General features: G+C 41.3%; 1 protein-coding gene across 4 annotated transcripts in view; it reads right to left on the reverse strand.

Annotated features, from left to right (window-relative positions):
• Positions 1 to 8,951, reverse strand: part of epn2 (epsin 2) — a 28,119-nt gene that overhangs the window by 17,739 nt on the left and 1,429 nt on the right. Inside the window, exon 1 of one of the 4 annotated variants that reach the window (XM_046074719.1) lies at positions 8,881 to 8,899. The exons of the other annotated variants lie outside the window; for them this stretch is intronic. The gene's annotated coding sequence lies outside the window, so the exon portion shown is untranslated. Of the gene's footprint in view, positions 1 to 8,880; positions 8,900 to 8,951 lie in introns of those variants that run through there. 4 annotated transcript variants of the gene reach the window in all.

Consider the following 8,951-nt stretch of genomic DNA (forward strand, 5'->3'; position numbering starts at 1 on the left):
GAATTGAATAACTGTAAAAGGCGGAATGTCGCGGAATCTGCCTAAATGTGTCTCTGCCGGTGTTTCAGCGAGAGCAGGGCTCGGCAACCTCTCTACACACACACAGTCATATCAAAGAGTTAGCTCATCACTTCATCAAACTCTCAGAATACTTTTTTACTAAAATAATTAATAGCTGAATATGATGACTCTAAATACTGAGAACAAACATTAACATTAAGTAGCTCCAAAGACTGTTTTGTTTGTTTCACGCAGATTGATTACATACAAAGTCAATGCAAATATGCAAATTCGCTCCGAGCGGTGCGGAAGATGTGTTGCGACATTCACTGGTTCGTTAGAGTTAAAATTTTTTAACTTGAGCGAGAAATTCGCATGACGCTATCAGCACTTCCTTTAGTTTTTGGGATTACAACGTTGATTTATCTTCACTTGCGCTTCTCAGCAGCTAGCTTCCATGCATTTCCGGGTCCACTGTTGTTGTTGCCGTCGGTTGGCACCCAGGACTCTGTTGGACTGTTCTTATTTATATAAGAAACGAACAAAACTGGACATTGTTTGGGGAAAAGAAAGCGAGGAAGTTGAACTACCCGGTGAGTTCAGAAAATGTGTCTGTAACTTCATTCCAGCTATCGTTGTACTTTACTGTGAACAAGTTAGCATAGCCCTGATCAGTCTGAACTCCATTCAGAAAACAAACATTTAAAAAGTTGTCCTGCTGTCTTGCTGACAGACCTGATAAAGAATGAATTCATGCGTTTAACAAATCTGCATCATACTGTAGTTATTTCGGCATCAGTTTGATCCATTTTGATTTGATCCATTGGAATGAAATCACACAGCGTAAGCGCGATGTGCGACAGTAATAAATGTCTGTGCCCTGCGAGGAAAGCGTTGCGAGGATTAAATTTGCGTAGTATGTGAACACACCATAACAGTTACACCTAATCACCAAAAACTCTGATTTGTAGATACATGACATGAATTCTATGTTTAATTAAGTTCTCAAAGCAAGATTATAGTTGAACAAAACCTCTATTTGAACTTAGTTACCAGTTCATTAGATACACCTTCAAATACACTCCAAGTGAAGCTGTCATGTAAACGTGAGCTGACAAATAAAAAAAAACTGTGCTGCTGCAGGCGTGCCTAAGGCAAGGATTATACTTTCCCTCGCGGACGCGGACTACTTCTGTTTATACTACTTTCTGCAGTCAGCTGGCAGACACGTTCCACACATGCGCAGTAGATCAGTTGGTGCCCTGGTAGCGCTAGTCGCCACGGCGGTCACAAAAAATGGGAGGCACGCAGACGTCCGCAGATGACGATTTTTCCATCACGCAAACCCTAGCGGACCCTCGCGTACGCGGAAAGTATAATCCTTGCTTAATACATTTTCCAGGACAGTCTCCCTCTAAAATTTAACGTGTGTATGTGAAACTGCAGTCCAAGGACATTTAGAGGGAAATTCATCTCAACACGCACAAAAGTGAGAACTGATTTTAGCAGAGTTGGATTCAAAGTTTGGCGCCCTCCATTTCAGATAAACTCAAGCATCATTCTCAGACAAATTAGCCTTCATCTGTGCTCTTTCCCCATCACCACAGTATTAACAGTCAGTATATTGCTATGAGAAACAGCAAAACGATGGGTGAGTAAAAACGTTTCCACCCTTTGGTAGGTGGCAGGGGAGATAAACCATTTCCAGTCTGACGACGACGAGACTGTCCTGTTTCTAACAGATCAGCAGCCCAGCTACTAATCACTTCCTGACACACACACACGTATGGAAAGTGTGTGGACACTCACAGCTGTGCAACCTACACATCTAAGTTCCAAAGGCAAAAACTCAGCAAGTATCATTATGTTATGAAACACACATCTGCTAATGCGTTAACCAAGTAGTGCCCTTATGTTTATGTGATATGGGGCTGCTCGAAAAAAAATAATAAAAACATCGATTTCACAGAAATACAATATTGTAACAGTTTTAGCTCAGATGCAAATACGCCACAACAGGATATCCTTGTCATGATCATTTACCCAGATTGTTACAGAGCCTTGTACTGTCTTCAGTGCACACAAACTCTTATCCCCTCACTGCCTGCATTGCACCATACTGACACAGTTACATACATTCACCAAATCTTGTTTAAATCATTGTTCTCATTAACAAACATTTAGGCTTTCTGAGTTCTCTTCGTGCCCACTTTTCCCTCTGCCTGCCATCTAGGGAGACTAATGATAACTTATCCTATTCAGTTATCTGATCCCTGCGCCAAGCGTGCACAGACGTGCCCCACAAACAAGTGCATTCATGAAGAACAGTATGAAAGTCTATGCAGACTCTGTTAAACATGACAATTTAGCAATTGGCTATGTACGTTCATGCATGTATATGTGCCATGCAAAGACAGCCGGGGGGGGGGGGGGGGGGGGGGGGGGGGGGGGGGGGGCCATATACCGTAAATTCACTTATCGGCAATAAAATGTGATTCCCATGGAGAATGCCTTCCCAAAGGTTCCCTCGTCACCCTCCTCCTCGCCCTGCATCCGCATGAATACCACTCAGACCTAATGACACATCTGCTGCTATAATCACCTATTCACCCATAGCAGGCTGAAGGAAGAGAGGAGAGTCTGTCTTGTCCATCCAAAACCCCCCCCCCGCACACACACCTCCTTCACACCCCGGAACAACCCCCACCACAAGACACCGCTGGCCCGCCTTCCTTCAGCCCTTCTGTGCTAAGATCACCAAGGCCCCCGAAGAGACGGCACACACTTTTGTGTGTGTGTGTGTGCGCGCTTGTGTCTCTGGATATGCAGGTTTATTATTATCTGAATGGCTGAGCCTGTTATTCTTGTCAATCGGCTTTGGCGTTGCTAGAATAGGAAGATAACCATAAAAATCATTTAGTCCAGTATAGGGCTGCACGATTTGGAGAAAGTCATATTGCGATTTGCAATTGCGATTCAATTATAATGGAACAAATGGTACTATGAGTCTACTTGCTTAGCCTAATTATCAAGGAAAATGCACAAAATACTGACATTTTGAAATGTGTATTTCTCAACTTGAACAAAGTTAAACAATAAACAATATTTATAACAATAACTAGTAAAATAGATGTAAAACAGAATAAGGGGTCGTGTTGCTCTACGGAGGAGGTGGCTAGAAGTAACACATATTGGGACACTGGCACAATGTACATCTGTCTAATGCAGAGTCTCTAGGAGGAACTGTACATGAGCGTATTAAATAAAGAGTATAATGTTTAGTATACTGCTAAAATAACAATAATATTAAATACTACATTAATTATATTAGTATACCTATTTACCACTAGTTGAATATTAAATTCAGTTACTGCTGTTTCATTTTTGTGGGTTGTTTTTATTCATTAAATCCTCAGTACTTGTCAATAATCATATTGTTCAACATTTAATCATTTCCTGTAGCACGTCAAACTTTTTTAATGTTAGGTTATGTCGGTTGACGAAAAGTGACTGACAAGCACGTCGACTCTGTCAAAACTTGAAACAACTAAAGGCACCGATACAGCTAACATAAAATGGCAGCGAGCAAAAACCAAACCTTCCTTATCTTCTCCCAGTTTTTTTTCTGTCTGAACGCTTCAGCTGCTGACGATGTCTCTCTGTCTCTGTCAAAGAGCGACCGAAGCACCGGCATTTCCCTTGGTGCTCCAGTGGCGAGTCCGACTATGTTTTGAACAATTAGCGGCGGGGTGGGGAGGGGGGTTACGGTAGGTTATTGTCTTAAATGGTTACTGGCAGACAGTTCAAAAATCATTTCTCATTGTATGTATAGGCTTATCTGTTTTTAGTGGTACATACGAGAGCCCGGTGTAGGCGGAGATAATGAGCAGACTGCTGCGCACATAGAGAAGAGAGTCACACACACTTCTTCTGTTTTATTAACTGGCACGCTTTTTGTGGTTATGTAATTGCACATGACGACATCGCGATTAGGTTAATCGTACAGCCCTAGTCCAGTAGGTTAAAGGTTCTTAAAGGCTGAGATGATCTCATACGCTTATCTGCTGGCATGCTTTGTCTCTTCCCCTCTCTCCCCATCTATATCTGACTGACACAAACAAGAGGTTTGAGGACATTTTTGGAGAAATTAACAAAATTGGGTAAACATGGGTATCTACTCAATCCAGTCCTGTCCCCTCATTTATAATTTTAAAAAACTGTTTATAAATCAGTTATTTTGTTGTCAATTAACTAAATCTTAAACCTTGTGTTTGAGAGATATGGTGACATTTTCTATGACACAATAGAGATGTATCTACGTGTAGATACGTTGCGCTACATTGCCCAGAGGCATTATCAGATTTGCACTGGATACCATTTAAATTAGATATTTTCTCTATAACTCTTTTTTTTTTACTTCTGCATCAAGTGAGTCCTGAGGTCGCAACCACAGCCTCATGCAGGAGGATAGCACCAGCTAATTCAAACTCCAATTAATCTGTTAATGATCTGTTAATAATTTTTACACTAGAGCTGGCATGTTAAGGATTTGTTTTTTGTAATTCTATATGATGCAAGATGGAAATGCAGCCAGCATATCTAGAATATATTGTAAAGCTTATGGTTACAATATATAATACCACAGTTAACTCACATTATAGATGCAGGTTTTATTATTTTTAATGTTTTGGCAATGAGAATGTCTCCTCTTCTTCCTTGCTGTCTCCGTGGTATGCACATTCACATTATCTTTTTTGGGTTTTTTTTATGTGACCAGACAGACTTTTGTTCATCTTTTTGTTTTTCCATTCCATTTTATGAGCAGAGAAAAAAAAATATCAAAGAACAAACCATACATGGATTGAATAAAGTGATTGATCCGATTAAATGGGTTGTCACTGCGGTTGTGTTCTAATGGCGCTTTCAGACTAAAAGATGTGTAGAGTCACGATTTCCTGTCGGGTGGTGCGAAGCGACGCAAAGAAATTCGCATGACGCTGAGTCGCGATAGCCTATCAACGTTGAGACTGTTCATACGTCACTACCCTATTTTCTCTACGTCCGCTAAACTTGGGGGAGAGGAGCAGTGACCAGCGCTCCAGCTTATGGACAAATAAACACCACGGTTTTTGCGATTACAACGTTGATTTATCTTCACTGGAAGTTCTCAGCAGCTAGCTTCCGTGCACCTCCGGTTCCAGTGTTGTTGTTAGCGTCGTTAGCTCTGTCGGACTACGTCTTCATATTTATATAAAAACCGGACAAAACTGGACATTACTGGGAGAAAAGAAAGCGAGGAGGTTGAACTACCCAGTGAGTTCAGAAAACGTATATGGAACTTTATTCCAGCTATCGTTGTACTTTACTGTGATCAAGTTAGCATAGCATAGCCCTGATCGATCCGAACTCCATTCAGAAAATAAACATTTTAGAAGTTGACCTGATAAAGCACGGTTTCATATGTTTAACAAATCTGCATCATATTGTAGTTATTTCGGCATCAGTTTGATCCGTTTATTGCTATTTAATCACAGCAAAATGTTTACTTTGGGTTCATACAGCTGTAGTAATGGCGAGTTGTGTTTATTCGTGTTATTGCGTTGTGTGTGAACGCTCAGCAGTTGTCCAGTGATAAAAACCCCGCGAGGAGAGCGTTGCGTGGATTAAATTCGCATTTGGTCTGAATCCCGCATAAAGCACCAACAAACACTGCCAGAACTTCACAAAATCCTACAAGAAGGAGCCACGTCGCCAGATTTTGTGTGAATGCAGCCAAAGCTGCGGTTCATCCAGTCGGCTGTGCAGCGTGAGTGTGTGTAGGTCTGCACCTGTCAAACAGAAACACATACCTAACAGAGAGCAGAGGAAAGCGAGACGGAGACAGCGATGTAACCTGGTTTATCCGTAGTCATTTGGGGCCCAACAGACAAATCAGCGTGCCAATATTCTTGGCATATATAAGCTAACTGCAGATAAATCTGTGTCTGTGTTTATAACAGCTGATAAATAATTTCAAATTTTCAAAATATTCTAAACTGTTATGAGTGTTGTTGTTGCATAGTTTGTCCACCAGATGGGACTCTGCAACTCCCCAGTTGGCAACACATGTTTGGAGCATAGAATGTATAAAAGAAGTGGACGTAGTCATCGTGACGTCACCGACTGGTTTCTGGACTGCCTTGAGTTTGGCCATTTGTCACCGTGTTGATTTTTTGCAACCAGGAACCAACCAGACGTGACGATATTTGGATGACACGGTGGCGTTAGTTAGCTTGGTTAGCGAGGTGCATCTGTAATTTACTTTAACCATTGTGCTAATTTTGGCTAGCGACAAACAGACTTAAAACAAAACATACTTAACAGGAAAAACAGCCAACTCCTAATAAGCTTTTTCAACTGATTAAATTTACACACAGCTGTGGACACCAGTCACTCTAGCCTGATTGACAGGTCGCCATGGCAACGACTTGTCAATCACAAGGTAGTACTGCCATAACTTCTTCCCATAAGTTAATTATCTAGTACACACAAGTTATTATCTTATGTGTACAGGATAATTATCTTGTTCCCACAAGACAAAAAAATTAATCTTATGGGACTTCAAGGGATCCATACTTTTCGGACCCAGAGATTCCCGCTTGGTTTGGAGCAATAAAACAAAAATCATCAGCTGAGAAAATCAGCAATACTATATACTATTTAACAAAGAAAGGTTATGTTTAAACTGAACAATGATATGTTATGTTGGTGAGATCTCTACACATAAATGTTATGGATGGTCTTTGTTTAAGTTTTGTGTTTCTAAAAAAAAAGGGGGGGGGGAAGAACTGATACTCTGACATATCAGCCAGTATCGGATTTTAAAACCCACAAATATCAAAATTGGTATCGGTCTTAAAAATTCTCTCGCTCTAGTTTTTACATATTCCTGACATCACACACTGCACGCTGCAGAATTAATTGACATGAAGGGGGAAAAAGCTGTGCCCCATTTACATGCTGATTTAGAATTCAAATGTCAGCATTATGAATGAAGCATCAAACTATTTGGTACAGCGCCAAGTATGTAATAAATGCATGACAACATCTCTATCTAGTGTGTGGTGGTGCCTATCAACAGGTTACCCTCCCTTGCTGAACTGTAAATCCATTCCTTTGGAAGGGGATCTACAACTGGGGATGTTAAGACCCGATCTGCAGGATCGCACCAACAATATAAAGCCTGATCACTTTCCAGCCACTTTTATTTGCTTCCAGTATGCCAGCTATCAAAAATGTGCCATCACACTTGGTTAAAATATGGGAGCATGGTAAATGAATAACCCACTAGGGAACTACAGAGCACACAAAAAGTAGTTCCATTTTATTATATGACACCAAAACATAAACAAATAACCATGTCAGAGTCTGTGTCGCCAAATACTCAATATCAAAGAGCTCGGATTGGGGACAGAAATATGTGATTGAGACAATGACGTTTACAACAGAACCACATCGATCACCGGAGAAGCATAAATCTGGCTTAGCAGTGGACTCACAGAAGTTGTTGCTGTGCTCAGTTCACAGGGCTGCCAGTATATAGCTTCTTAGGAATTTACAACTAAGTTTAAAAGCCCATTGTGAAAGTAAATGTTCATCAAGAAGAAAGTGAAATCTGGACACAAATGACCTGTCCAATGCAAGAACAAGCCAAACCTATCCTGTGTGTGTGCGCATGTGCCAGTATCTGGGTGTGTCTTGGCAAAACCTAGGTAAACTGTGATTAGCATTAAGGCTGAAGCAGTACACTGAGAGAAGGTCTACCTTGCAAGGCCCACAGCAAGTGTAAAGCTTATCTGCCGATGCACAACCGTATAACACAGTATATTTGTGTGAATTTAAAAAAAGACATGCGACAGAGTGTGACATCAAGTTATCCAGTCAGTTCCTTCACCGTCCATTTACTTCTTTTCAGTTAAATCTGAGTAGAACCACAAGCAAGGTGGAACAGCATTTAATCCTCAACCCCTCAGCTACTCAAGGATTAAGACAAACTAACAATCGTATCAAGTCCAATCCGTAGAAAATCAAACCACTAACATGTGTTCCAAAGTGACTGTGAGTCTATGTGAGGTACGATGAGCATGAAGCCTGAAGCAGTGAAGAACAGACTGGGGATGACCTTCTGATCGGCATGTCACCCCGCCTTTTGTCTTTCCTGGTTGGCCAAGAGACAAAGCCAAGTCAGGGAAGGGAGGAGGACAGTGATGATGCATCTGTCACCCACTGTGACTGACTGATCTTCCTGACAATAGACAAAGCCCTGCCCCTCTCTCTCAGGCCACGTTTATACTCGGGGCTTCTTTGAATACAAAGCTCAGATCGAAAAACCAGCATCTCAGGCTAAATCCCATGAAAAAAAATAAAACCTTTCACTGTTCAGAGACTTTCAGCAAAGCTTTTATGCCTGCCTGCCTGCCAGCAGGGTTACCCGACTGGAAACAGAGTAAACAGACAGCGCCCACAGCGAAAATAATTCCCCCAAAAATTGCAATAAGTAACTTACAAGGACGTTACGTTTCGCCCTGAGGACGCACAATAGTATGGGCTACCATAGCAGTCACCTCTATCAAAGCACGCTGCATCGTAAACAAAGAGAAGGATTAAGCCGTTTAAAAAACAATTAAATCACGGCGTTTCACTGAACGTGATAAGTAGCACATGAGCTAAAGTAGCTTTAGCTGACTTGAATGTGTATGCTAGGTCAACTGACTCAATCGTATGTACAAATATCTAAATCAAATGGCCGGTTTGAATTGCGAAATACTATTGGGTGTAGCAGAGTTTGTGCAGCGTCACTTAAATACATCGGGCGGAATGACTAGCCTACTTGCTACTTACCGTAAGGTTACCGCTAACGTTAGCGAGATCAGTGAAAACTTGCGACAAGTAATATTAGTTGTCATCAGCTA

Source organism: Micropterus dolomieu, linkage group LG02 (genome assembly GCF_021292245.1).
Source record: "Micropterus dolomieu isolate WLL.071019.BEF.003 ecotype Adirondacks linkage group LG02, ASM2129224v1, whole genome shotgun sequence".
Taxonomy (NCBI): domain Eukaryota; kingdom Metazoa; phylum Chordata; class Actinopteri; order Centrarchiformes; family Centrarchidae; genus Micropterus; species Micropterus dolomieu.